The sequence below is a fragment of the Notolepis coatsorum genome (assembly GCF_963971535.1).
Source record: "Notolepis coatsorum genome assembly, chromosome: 20".
In the NCBI taxonomy this organism is placed as follows: domain Eukaryota; kingdom Metazoa; phylum Chordata; class Actinopteri; order Aulopiformes; family Paralepididae; genus Notolepis; species Notolepis coatsorum.
In genome coordinates this window covers 27,040,156-27,055,015 of record NC_140184.1, presented here as the reverse complement: position 1 = coordinate 27,055,015, position 14,860 = coordinate 27,040,156, and positions in this window count along the sequence as shown.

Sequence of the window (14,860 nt, the reverse complement as noted above, 5' to 3'; positions counted from 1 at the left end):
GGTGTAGAATGATCATCATCTTCCAGACACTCCAGTACGAAGACAATATCGCCGTATTTTCTCGAATATAGTGAGAGAGAAAATAAAGATATGATGTCAACGTATCTCTTGTTTTCCAACTTTCTCCTACTAACAACCTCGTCAAGTGGGGATCTACCAAAGGCACTTCCTTGTGGTGAAGCGAAGAAGGAGGCGAGTAGGTGGCCACACACCTGCTTATGAGGGTAAGCTGATGGGGGTGTGGTCAGACGAATATTGGGATATAAAGGTACATTGTGGAATTTTATTCAGTGCGCGTGCACAAGCGAGGTACAGTGCGTGAGTGACGCCGAGCGAGAGCCGTTACGATACAGAACCCCGCCACAAGGGGGAGGTGTTTCTAATTATTTTGAAGAACGAAACCCAAGTACTATCTTCTTGAGAAAAACGGATAAAAATGAAATTATGGATACTGTGAACAATTTTAAGAATAAAACATCAACAGATTGGAACGGCATTGACATGACCTTAATTAAACAAGTAATAATAGCCATAGCAGACCCTTTAGTGCATATTTGTAACCTCTCATTCAAACTGGGTGCCTTCCCCACCAAAATGAAAACTGCAAAAGTGATACCGATCTTCAAAGCAGGTGAGAAAAATCTATTCAACAATTACAGGCCGGTTTCTCTCCTTTCCCAGTTCTCAAAGATAATGGAAAAATTATTTGCTGCATGATTGGACAGTTTCATTGATGAACATGCATTACTTATAGACAGTCAATATGGATTTAGATCGAATCATTCAACGTCATTGGCACTAATGGTAATGGACCTAGTAGAAGAACTGACAAGCATAATTGATAATAAGAAGTTTGCAATAGGGGTCTTCATAGATCTGAAGAAGGCGTTTGACACTATAAATCATGATATTCTGCTACTAAAACTGGAAAGGATATGGGATGAGAGGAGTAGGGCTCAAATGGTTAAAGAGTTACTTAGAACAAAGACAACAGTTTGTGCAGTTGGGGGAGTACAGGTCCACTCAGTCAAACATAATCTGTGGTGTGCCGCAAGGGTCAATTCTGGGCCCGAAACTATTCATACTGTATATAAATGATATAGGTAATGCGTCAAAAATATTGAAAAATGTAATTTTTGCTGACGATACAAATGTCTTCTGTGAGGGAGAGAACCTCCAAATGCTTTTAAAGAATGTCGCAGCTGAGCTATCCAAGCTGAAAGTGTGGTTTGATGTAAATAAATTATTATTAAATATAAAAAAAAAAAAAAATCATGATATTTGGTAAACGTGATATACAAGTAAATACACCGGTTGAACTAATGATTGATAGTATTAAACTGGAGAGGGTATTTGAGAATACATTTCTGGGTGTGATAATAGACCACAAACTCAACTGGAAACCTCATATCAAATATGTCAGGACTAAATTGGCACGGAGTGTTGGTGTTTTATGCAAGATAAGACACATTCTAAACCAAAAAACACTGTATACACTGTACTGTACACTCTTCCTACCATATATAAGCTACTGTGCGGAGGTGTGGAGTAATACCTACAAAAGCACTCCACAGCCAATATGCACCATGCCAAAAAAAGCAATAAGAACAATCAACAATGATGAACACACCAATAACTTATAAAGCTACAAGCATTGAAATGTATGGACCTAGTGGATTTCAAAACTGCCCTCATTGTATACAAAGCCAGATACAAACTAATCCCAGGCAACATTAAAAAATGGTTCAGAGACAGGGAAGGAGAATATAACTTAAGAGGGCGAGGGAATCTTAAACAACCAATGGTACACACTACGCTGAAAAGCATGTGCATATCGGTGTGTGGAGTGAAGTTGTGGAATAATTTACCTAATAATTAACACATCAAACAGAGTAAACATGTGGCACAATTTAAAAAGCAGCTAATTTTTTTTAGAAATACAGAAAAGAGTAATGAGGATAAACAAAGTTATGTTATATTGTGTTATGTAGTGATGTACTATATTCACTGCTGTCAACTTGTCAAGTGAATCAAGTTTAAATATTTTTTTTTAAATATAAGTAAAAGTATATTCTATATTGTAATATACTAAATTATGTTATATCTAGTCAAATTAATGGAAGAACAAATACAAATGTAAGGGGGTAGGGACCAATATAAGCTTCCCTCTACTCCTTTTTTGGACATGTCTGCTAACCAAACACATTGCTCTTGACCTTTAGTTTATAATTCTTTTAATTATTATTATTTGTTTTTGTTTGGAGGAATATGGAGAAGTATGTTCAAAAATAAAGTTTTCATTCATTCATTCATTCATTCATTCATTCATTCATTCATTCATTCATTCATTCATTCATTCATTCATTCATTCATGGGATATAAAAAAAATTTAAATAAAACTGTTTACTGGAGGGAGACCATGTTACTGAACAAACAAAGAATCAGTGATGGCCATCAGAATGTAGAGCCATTTAACACATTTTAACTAAATAAATACCCTTTGATGATGGCTTTACTAATAATATTAGGTATTAGACTTAAATATAAAAACACATTTCAAACCTGTTCAGATAGTTGGCCCTCTTCAGTTGATGGGAATTAAGTTGCAGCAAAACAACCTACTGAAAGAATGGAACACAGACATGTTTGTATTCCTTACATAATATGGTAAGTTTATATTCACTTTTACTAGACATTCCTTTTTAAAAGTGTTACTTAGTTAGCCTCCAAACAGATGCTAACAATCAGGCTACAAACACTTCTTTTTTTCTCTCTTTCTTTTATTCTTTATTCTTTATTATTATTATTATTTAATTTTTTTCTTGTTTAACTGTGGATTGTGAGTTTCTTGTATAATGGTATAAATTATTATTTGTGTAAATTAGGTTGTACGCCGACCATTAAGTAAATACTTCTTTAGTTTAGGAATAAGGGGCAGGTAACTATAAGATTTATTCTTCTTCTTCCTGCTCCTTTTGTCCATGGAATGTTATTTATGATTGTGTAATGAAGAAACTCTGATTGTATGATTCCATGTGGCAAATAAAAACTCTGAACTGAACTGAACTGAAATAGTTCAACAAAACCAGGCCAAATTACAACGAAAGCCAATCTCAACAAAAGGTTCACCAACTAAACAAGGCCCCAATTTGTCACAAACGGGTCAATTGTGACATAGGGAGTCCACATGTGAAAAGCTATTTCACAATATAATTTATTTAAACCTATATAACAAACAATAATTTATATAAACAATGAATGTATGTATAAGAATCAGTGATGCATGCAGGGGCGGAGCTGAGCGATCATGGAGTAGACGTGTTTCACAGGAGCTCCCTTCTACCGTGCTGAATATACGTTTCTCCCCATTAGTCTTTATTTTATTTTTATTTGTTTTTTATCTGTTTGCTAGGTCGTCGTGTTTAGTATACATTCACCAACTTTTTTCGACTTTCTACGATGGCGGGGGTGGAAACCAGAGCCATGAAAGAATTAGGCACGACACCGACACCGCCGAGCATGGCCGCTCCGTCTCCCGCTGTCGGGGAGTTAAGCGAAGCTGTACTCTTGGTCATGACCAAGCTACACGCAGACTCTGAGACACGCATCGCTGAAGCACAGAAGAAAGTACACGCAGAATCTGAGGCACGCATCGCTGAAGCACAGAAGAAAGTGTTGGCGGATTTCTGTATCAGCCTCCGTCGTGAGATATCAGAAGAAATACGGCTGGCGGTAGTCCCGCTGACAGACAAGATGGAGACGATTCACGCTGCCTCATCGGCTAATGCTAACGAACTAGCCATGCTAACGACGGAGGTATCATCACAGTGTGAGAAGATGGCGGGTCTTGAATCCGCCCTGCTGGCTAGGCAGGCTGAAGTCAACAAACTACAGTCGGCGATGGAGGAGATGCAGTCCCGGGATAGACGCCACAACGTCAGGATTGTTGGAGTACCGGAGACCAGCGGTGAAGGCCGTCTCTCTGAGACCATGCCCGAACTGCTGCAGAAGATACTAGGGACGGACGTCCTCCCCTCGCCTCCTATCTGTGAGTCGGCCTACAGAGCGGGCAGGTTTTCTCCCGGCGTGAACAAAGAACCGAGGCCCATCATAGTCAAGCTGAACAGACTCCAACAGAGAGAAATCATCATGCGGTCGGCTCGTACCAGAAGGGGTACTCTGAGGATTGGCGATCACAAAGTGGCCATTTTCGAGGACTTTACACCGGAGGTTCAAGCTCAGAGAGCCGAGTACAAGGTGGTCCTGACTAAGCTATGGAAACTAGGCCTGAGGCCCACGTTATTCGCTCCCGCGAAACTATCTGTGTTGGAGAAGGTCGGTGGTCAGCGTTTGTTTTGGTCGTTGGCTAAAGCGAAGGAATATCTCGCGGAGACACCCGAGTCTGTTGCTTGATATCTATGGAGGGTGAGTGACTTGGCGGTTTGGGCCTATATACATTGATTAGGTCGACTATTCACAAACACTTGCTGTCATGCCCAGACATGCTAACTGTCCTCTGCCCATCCAACTAGCGGGGCTTCCCAATGACTTCTGTTACTTGCTAAAGCTGACCTCATGGTCGTACTTGTGTATCGCCTCTTTGGAAGCTAACGAGCTAGCTGAACAATGTACATAGTAGGCTAACGTGCTATCCGGATTCGTCACTAGCTTACGCGCTAGCCTCGGGCTAGCCAGCGGGCTTCGACTATGGTCTGCGCTGAGACATTCGTTAATGGTTACGTATTTTGGTTGCTGTTGCTGCTCAAAGGGACATTGGTTTGCACAGTTCAAGAGTGACCGAGTCCCTAACTAACTTCTGGTATGCTTTTTATTTTTATATCCAGGTTGTTTTGAGCTTTGGTGATCCAAAGTAGATGCCAAGGTCGGTTGAATATGCATATACAATATTTGATAACAGGTTGGGTCGGGTATGGCTTGCACTTCATGGCTATATGGTTATATGGCTTGCACTCTAGCCATTACCCTCTCTTCCTTTCTTTTTTCTTTCCTATTGTCGATGTCATCTATATGCGCGATTTAAATGTGATCCGGTTCTACCTTGGACTAACTGCTGACTCGCCTTAATTTTGTTTTGAATTTTCCGTGAGGCACTTATGCTATAAAGTTGATACATTATATGCAGACTCCAAGGTAGATGGTTACAGGTTGATGCTGAGTAATTATATAATAATTATCGTCGCTGTTTTAATGGCATTTGAATGAGCAATTTAACTGTGATCCGATCCTACCTTGGACTAACTGCTAATCCTTAAATGTGTTTTGAATTTTCCGTGATCCACTTATGCTATAACGTTGCGACATTAATATGCAGACTCCAAGGTAGTTGGTTACAGGGTTGATGCTGAGTAATTATATAATAATTAGTGTCGCTGTTTTAAGGGCATTTGAATGAGCAATTTAACTGTGATTCGATCCTACCTTGGACTAACTGCTCCGACCGATATCTTTATTGAAACAATGTATGATGACAGGTGGTGTCAGGTGTTGCCTATTACCATCCCCGGATTGATTAATGAATGATTGTGTTTAATTCTATTCTTACATAGGTTAGGTCATTCAGCCGTTGTGCCTGATCAGAGGGACGGCTAAAGGGGTGCACTTTGACCATAACCTTTTTTTTTCCCTTCCTCCCTTTTTTGGTCATTGTTTAATTGACACTGTTCACACAATTTTGCACAATTAACCTGTGACCCGAACCTGCCTTAGACTATCGTCTGGGATGCTTTAATTTAATTTTGTATTGAATTTTCCTATACCTTTTTGGGCTATAACAATGTGATGTTGAAGCGCAGATTCGGAAATAGAGGGCTGCAGGTTGATGCAGAGTTATTATTTAATAATGGCTATTTTTACCATTATGGTTGTCTCATGTTGGGGCCAGGGCTCAGGTGGTTTCGACCGATATCTTTATTGAATTTTATTTTATAATATTTGTGTTTATTGGACTAGTGGGGGTTTACTTAGGGGTTTATCTAGAGGGGGGTGGGAGTGGGAAGCGTCTTATTGATCCATGTCTCTAGTGGGAAGTGATAGGAAGATGACCATCCTCAGTGGATGGGGCATAGGGTGGGGATTGGAGAGTGGGTATAGAGGAACTTATAGTAGGACGGGTGGGTTAGGGTTTAGAGTAGAAGGAGGGGGGGCTGTAGCTGGGGTGGTATTTTTATGTGTTCTATGTACTGTTGTCTTATATATGTGTAAGTGTTCCTCCTCTGAACTCCTGGGATTGACCGTCCGGGCCCGCCGGGATCGGCACCTCTGTACTCAGCCTGGCTGCACGGGTATGTTCTCTACGCACTTATACAAGCTCGACCATGGCTAAATTGAATATTTTAATTTGGAACGCAGGAGGGCTTAACGCCCCACACAAGCGTGCCAGTGTCCTTTGGCTATTGAAGAGGAGAAATATTGACCTTGCTCTCCTTAGTGAGACGCATTTAATGGTAGGTGACGTGTCAAGACTGGCAAATCGGCAATATCACGTTATCTCCTCATCCTCAGCCGATGATAAGACGAAAGGAGTAGTCATAGTTACAAGACGTAACCTTGATATCAAAATCTTGGATGTATGGTCGGACACGGAGGGAAGGATTACTATAGCAAAAGTTGAATTCTTGCATAGGAAGATGGCTATAATAGCATTGTATGCTCCTAACACATTTGATTCAGCGTTCTATAATACAATCACGAAGAATATGTTGGAACTTAATGGATACGCTCTCATTGTGGGTGGCGATTTTAATGCGTGCTGGGATGCGGAGATGGATAGGTCCGGGACCTCTGAAACGAGCGACCAGAAACGGGCCTCTGAGGCCCTCAGGATGTGGGCCAAAGACACGGGGCTCACAGACCTCTGGCGCTTATGCAACCCCACCCTCAGAGATTACTCTCACCTGTCAGCCAGACACAAAAGCTTCTCTCGAATTGACTATGCATTCGCGTCCCCTAATATGTTTGATAGTTTCGATGTCTCATTGGTTCCCTTGGCTCTCTCAGACCACAAGGGGATTTTCCTTACGGCAACCTTTGGCAGGCTCTCCGCAAGAGCCCCCAGATGGCGTTTTAATTCGACCTTGCTAAAGAACGATGACTTCTGTTCTGAGTTCAGGAGTAAACTAGCTGAATTTTTGCAGATCAACGTTGGCACGGTAGAAGACCCTAGGGTCCTGTGGAACGCATTGAAAGGATTCATCAGGGGTCATGTCACACTATTTGCCTCCAATTTGCGAAAATCCCGGTCAAAAAAGCTAGAAGGACTGGAATCATTATATGCGGACCTATACGCATCCTTGCAAACTGACTATAATGAACGATTAAACACACAACGTAAGATAGTCAAAAAAGAAATAAACTCCATACTTAAACAACAGTCTGAGTTCTTAATACATAGGACAAGACAAAATTACTATTTTCACGGCTCCAGACCTAGCCATCTATTGGCAATGAAAATACGCTCAAATGATCATTTCTCAGATATCCCCTCGATTAGGACGAGCCAGGGTGCAGTCACTACTGATTCGAAAAAGATCAATGACACTTTTAAAGAGTTTTACTCACAGTTATATAGCTCAGAGGGTAATCTGGATGACTCTAGATTTGAATCGTTCATTGGCGGGCTTGAGATACCCCACATTTCTGAGGAAGAGGCCAAGGAACTGGGGAGACCGATTACTCTCGTAGAATTGAGGGAGACTATTGTTGAAATGCAGAGGGGTAAGGCGCCAGGCTGGGATGGTATTCCACCCGAAGTGTATTTAGCTTTCTGGGACCAACTGGGTCCATTGATGCTCGATATGATCAATTACGCTATCGAACAAGGGGAGTTCTCAAGAGATGTCAATATGGCGTTGATTTCTTTACTTCTCAAAAAGGACAAAGATCCCAATGATTGTGGTAGCTATAGACCCTTGAGTCTTCTCGGGGCCGATTTAAAGGTGTTTGCCAAGGTGCTGGCCCGTCGCCTGCAGAGATTTATGTCTGTATTGGTACACTGCGATCAAACTGGTTTTATCCCGGGGCGTCTGGCTGCAGATAATCTTAGGAGGCTGTTGCATGTAATCGATAACAGTAAAGACAATACAACTCCATCCACAGTTCTGTCTTTGGATGCCATGAAGGCGTTTGACAGACTTGAGTGGTCATACCTGTGGAAGGTACTTGAGGTCATGGGTCTTGGAAAGAGTTTTATTCATATGATTAAAGTCCTGTATGCCTCGCCGTCTGCGATGATACTGACAGGCAAAAACTGTTCCACACTCTTTCCAGTCTCCAGATCTTCTAGACAGGGTTGCCCTCTGAGCCCGGGACTGTTCGCGCTTTCCCTCGAACCTTTGGCCCAATTTATTAGGCAATCGGAGGACATCGTCCCCATAATGGTCAACAATACTCCACACAAAATTGCTCTCTATGCGGATGACCTGCTGATTTTCATGGACGACCCCTCCCGGTCGGCCACAAAATTATTGAGGATAATCGACGACTTTGGTAAATTGTCAGGTTTTAAGATTAACTGGAACAAATCAGCCTGCCTACCTCTTAATGAACTGGCCAAGGCGGTACGACTACCAGCTGATATCCCCATAGTAGAACATTTTAAATACCTGGGCATAGAGATATTCCCCACGCTGAACCAAACTACTAAGTACAACTTCACGGGTACTTATGATAAAATACGCCAGGATCTAGACAGGTGGTCGTCCCTTCCTAACTCCTTACAAGCCCGGGCTTCCATAATCAAAATGAACATCCTGCCTAGGATAAATTTTATTAGCTCAATGCTCCCCCTGCCCCCTCCAATAGACCACTGGCGCAAGGTACAATCGATGGTATCTAAGTTTGTCTGGAATAACAAACGCCCGAGAATCAAAAGGGCTACTACTCAACGTAGGAAACAAGATGGGGGCCTCGCAATCCCTGATTTTAAACTTTATTTCTGGTCCTTTTCACTGAGACCTCTGATGTGCTGGCTAGACCCTGTAGAGGCTGTATCGTGGCGCTCCTTAGAAGCGGCGGCGGTGTCTCCGCTAAGATTGCAGGATGTAGTGTACTCCACTGTCTCTATTGCGAAATGCCGGCTGAGGTATGGACCGATCATTACTCACGTGATCCAAACGTGGCGTAATGTACAGAGGTCGTGTGGGGTTAAATGCCCTTGGCACCTGGACTCTCCAATTTTTAATAACCAGCAATTACTTGTTGGACACAAGCCGGTTAATATTCCTCAATGGCAAAGGAGGGGAGTGCATACTCTGGAGGATATTTATGATAAGAACGGCCTCCGTGCGTTTCAGGACTTAAGAGAATTTTATGATCTTCCCGGCGAGTCCTTCTTTCTTTACCTTCAACTAAGGTCAGCACTGAGGGCGCATGGCGTACCGTGGGCTCAAGCTTTGCAACCACACCCCTTCCTCAGGCTCATAGTGGACAGAACGACATCCAGAGGGTTTGTCTCAGACTTTTATACGCTCTTAATTCAATCCACGTATAAAAATTTATCATTGGATACAATCTGGCGTGTGGATATCCCGGAGTTGGACCCCGAGTTTGACTGGGATGATGTTTGGGCAAATGTGGCATTATCTTCCCGCAACCCCAATCACCAGCAAATTAATTTTAATTATATTCATAGGACCTATCTTACACCTAGGAAGCTATTTGCTATGGGACTGATAACCGACTTTCGGTGCACTTTGTGCTCTCAAAAGGCCACTGGCACTTATATGCATATGTATTGGGATTGCCCACCAGTGGCCCGTTTCTGGAGGTCAATAACGGACAAACTTTCAGATCTGTGTGGCTTAACTATCCCATTCACAGCTGTTACGCTACTCCTGAACGATATAACGACACTACCCGCGTCCGTACAACTGAAAAGGGTTGTCCTAGCGGGCGTCACAGCAGCGAAGAAGCTTATAGCAATGAGATGGAAGGAGCCAGAGAAGCTGACAATGATCAACTGGTCCCTAACTCTATTGGATGTGATTTATCTTGAGATATCCACGGCTCGGGTGATTGGGGTAGGGCAGGCTGGCATTGACCTGTGGTTCGCAGCAGCTGAGAAGGTAAAGACCGCCGTGTGCGGCTGAGCGGGGTTGGGGCGCTTGATCGGGGGGGTCCGGCGGTCTCTGGGGAGGGGGAGGAGGAAATGTCTTGTCTGTCTTGGTTTTTGTCTTGTCCTTCTTAACTTTGGCTGGGGGGATTTTAGGGGGGGTTGGTATTTAGCTATTCTGCGCTATATGTCAATTCACATGCCATCTCCCCAAGGGACTAATATTGGCAGACTGATTGACCTGTCAACCAACTTGGAAGAGGAATTTCTTTCTTCTTACACTTTACCGTCTGCGAGTTTGGCAGTCTTGAACATGTGTAAGGGACCTAGGCTATCTACAGTAAATCTGCGACAACACTCTCATAAACAATCTTTTAAGTCACTCCACTTTGTAAAGGTGGGGAAAGGTTGCCATGTCTTGAAGACCCCTTTTTGTTATTGAAGTAGCCACCTATATTTGATAGGTTGGACGCTGTTTCTTTTTCTTTTTGTCTTATAATTTATTATTCTGTATTATTGTTGTTATTCTCCTGTGAAGTTATGTTTTTTGTTACTGTGGTTATTGTGTTGTCCTGTTTCATGTAATTAATAATAAAAAAAAATTGATAAAAAAAAAAAGAATCAGTGATGCATGCAATGTGTGGATGAGTGAAAAGTGTGGTGTGGTGCAAGTAGGAATATTATAGTTCAAAAGGGTGGTGGATAACCTGTTCATGGAGATGAAGAAGCAGAGAGAGAAGGTTAACGAGGGACATATACATACAGGCAGCTCTCACTGTGAGTCCAATTGGGCTGACAAGCCACTCACTCTACCATGCTCCTGGAGAGGCAGTAGACCAGGGGTGGCCAACCCGCGGCTCGCGAGCCGCATGCGGCTCTTTGCCCGTCAATGTGCGGCTCTTCCACCCATCATTTTTTTTTTTTTTTTTTTTTTATGTCACTCATTCCATAAGGACGTAGAATAATAATTTAATTTTTTTATGTCACTCATTCCATAAGGACGTAGAATAATAATTTAATTTTTTTTTTTAAATGTCCATTTGCATGTTCTTGGTATCTGAATCTAGGGACATATATGGATCAGTGTCAGAAATAGTGTGTCTGTTACTAGGCTTGAGAAAATTGTAATGAACCAAAGGAGAATATCAATTCTATTTAAAAAAAAAATTATCTTTGACTGTGAATAACACCATGCTAAAATTCACCAGACCTGAAAAATCTAAGCAAATGAATAAAGGGAAGATGATTAAACAGAAGGTTTTGTAGATACAGTACTGAATTCTGCCATCTTTTTTATAATGTAAATTTCTCCACCATTTTTCATCATATTGCAACACAGTTTTTTGCAAGACGTTCACAGAAAGGTAGAGAAACTAACTGTGTTCTGTTTTATGGCAATAACATTCAGGTTTGTGGGAGATAATCCGAAAAAATAAGAGAAATTAAAAAGTAAATCCAGAAGTCAGATGATTGACAGGGGCTGGTGTGAGCTGGGTAGGGTAGTTTTTCGAAATTTGAAAGCCCTGAGTCTCTTCCTTCAAAAGACTACACTCACTTTTGGCTGTGCCACTTCCTCCTGTCAATATGCGTCGGTTTCTGACTCAATGCCCTGAGATTTCTATAATCTTATATTTCACTAATAACAGTTAAAATAATTGGTAAACAAACATAATGCTGAAAATATAAACTTTTACTGTATATCTCGGGCTTAAGAGGTTAACCCTGTGAGGCCCAAATTAAAAAGAAATTAGCAACTTCAGAGGCCAGAGGGTGGGACATATAAACACATTTACTATAAAATAGCATTGTGAGGCTGAACAACAGGACCAATTGACTATACATGTGCTTAAAGGGGAACTATCTTATAAATGGCCTTTTTCAGTGTTTACCATTGTTTCTTAGCTATGTGGACTTATATTAATAGGATATATGTCTCTAATTCTCATATTGGCGCATTCTTCCAATTCTCCTCTCACAATATTCACCCTCACTGAACTGAGTCATCTGAAAATGTGCATATCTGTGATGTCAGAGATTTCTCAGCTGCATAATAATGTGGCAGTTGATGTGGCAGTTGGCACCAGGCCACACAGTGGTTGGCGCCCAGCCTCAAAAACGGCTTAAGATCTTGAGGTAGAAAAATGCGTTTTTAGTACTTGATTAGAAATACAAAACAATGCATTTTTTTTTTAAAAAAACCTAGGTGTTCCATAGACTCACAGGAATTGTGTAAAAGTGCCCAAATAGTGAAAGAAATTGTAAAATAGTTCCCCTTTAACATTTTTTAAATAAACATTATTTTTTTAAATGGCTAAAAGTGATTTTGTAATTTTGCAACCGTGGGTCTCACAGGGTACTTTTAACCCTGTGAGGCCCAAATAAAAAAGACATTAGCAACTTCAGAGGCCAGAGGGTGAGACCTATAAACACATGAAGGGTGCCGTGACTGAAAAAAAAGGTTGAGAAACGCTGGTATATGGTGTGGCTCTTTGTGGTACCACAGTCATTTTTGTGGCTCTTAGTCTCTGACTGGTTGGCCACCCCTGCAGTAGACTCACCAATCCCCCCACCCCACCCACCTCCAATGTACAGTTCCCCCCCCCCTCCACCCCACCTACCCAACCTCCTCCAATGTACAGTTCCTTCGCCAAATGTATATACTCTCTTTTTTAGACTCTTTTTGTATCACAAACAGTACTGTATTTGTAAATCTGGTATGTCATAAATTTATAGATGTAGCAGTACTGTCTATCTGTATGTCATATGTTATGATGAATTGAAAATGGGGGACCCTGATGTAAACAAGACGAAAGTCTTTCTCTGGTCTGCATCCCCTTAACAATTGTGTGTATTGAGCTGTACTGTATTGTACCCATTCTGCAATCTGTTAATAAAATTTTCAATCAATCAATCAGTATTGGGGATCTGATCTCAACACATCTCACCCCTTCAGCCCCACGACTCAAGATTCAAGATTTCGCTTATTCTCTTATTTCTTTGTGCTTTCATTCATAAAACAACAGAATACTCCCAGCCCAGAGCAGTGCAACAAGAAAGGTTAAGAAACAAAAATGAAATAGTCTATCTAAAATATCTAAAAGTCCATTAACTACACTTTGAATGCCGCCGACGACTATTCTCGTTTGATCATGCCCCCCGTTGAGTGCCGACGACGAGAATTGTCGTTTGATTTTTTTATTAGCGATCTGAATTCATATTTCATCAACCGAGTCTCCCGTTGGTACAGCAGCCCCTCCAGGAGCTCCGATGGGAAAAAACCGCCCCCTATCGTCTATCCCTGTGTAACTGCAGGTCAGTCGATTAGACTGACCTGGGATCTGTAGATCTGTAGAGGTGGAGCCAACTGGCTCCATTGTGCTGGCGAGCCGTCTGATGATGAGGGATCTGATTGCGAGTTGGAATGCAGCCTGGAATATATATTTACAGCAGCCAATAATCAATCAATAAGCGCGATCGATATTTGGAATGGCAACGTGTCTAGTGTATTCGAGAATATTCCAATAAATGCCGTTTATGGGGGAATCTTTCTATTTTCCCGGAAATTTTCGAGAGAACGATAGCTTTTCGAAATGCTATAAAAAGGATATGAACCGATTAAAAAAAACAATCTGTTTCGACAATGTTGACTGCAAACAAGTCATTGATAAGCGAAGGGCAGATTAGACACATAGCCATAATTTAAAACATAGGTTATGCGTTTTTAACGCTAACATTGAAGTGGATGATGGCATTCAACCGAGTAAAAAGGTAAACAAGGTCGGCACTGATAGTGTTAAGAAGCGGTAAGACATCAATGATTAAATAAAAGCATATAACTCACCAGACATATAAGTGAACATATAAGACACTCCATCAATGATTAAACCAAATCAGCTAGTAGCAGCACAGTTCATTAAAGTGCTTTTTGTGAAATTTTTCAGTTCAGTGTTGGGATTATGTTGGGGGGGGGGGTCATAGTCTGTTCATAATCCTGACTGCCTGTGTGTAGAAGCTGTGTAGCATCCTGCTGGATTTGGCACAGAGGCTGCTGTACCTCCTCCCAGAGGGCAGGAGGGAGAGCAGGCTGTGGGAGGGGTGGTGTGAGGAGGGAGAGCAGGCTGTGGGAGGGGTGGTGTGAGGAGGGAGAGCAGGCTGTGGGAGGGGTGGTGTGAGGAGGGAGAGCAGGCTGTGAGAGGGGTGGTGTGAGGAGGGAGAGCAGGCTGTGGGAGGGGTGGTGTGAGGAGGGAGAGCAGGCTGTGGGAGGGGTGGTGTGAGGAGGGAGAGCAGGCTGTGGGAGGGGTGGTGTGAGGAGGGAGAGCAGGCTGTGGGAGGGGTGGTGTGAGGAGGGAGAGCAGGCTGTGGGAGGGGTGGTGTGAGGAGGGAGAGTAGGCTGTGGGAGGGGTGGTGTGAGGAGGGAGAGCAGGCTGTGGGAGGGGTGGTGTGAGGAGGGAGAGCAGGCTGTGGGAGGGGTGGTGTGAGGAGGGAGAGCAGGCTGTGAGAGGGGTGGTGTGAGGAGGGAGAGCAGGCTGTGGGAGGGGTGGTGTGAGGAGGGAGAGCAGGCTGTGGGAGGGGTGGTGTGAGGAGGGAGAGCAGGCTGTGGGAGGGGTGGTGTGAGGAGGGAGAGCAGGCTGTGGGAGGGGTGGTGTGAGGAGGGAGAGCAGGCTGTGGGAGGGGTGGTGTGAGGAGGGAGAGTAGGCTGTGAGAGGGGTGGTATGAGGAGGGAGAGCAGGCTGTGGGAGGGGTGGTGTGAGGAGGGAGAGCAGGCTGTGGGAGGGGTGGTGTGAGGAGGGA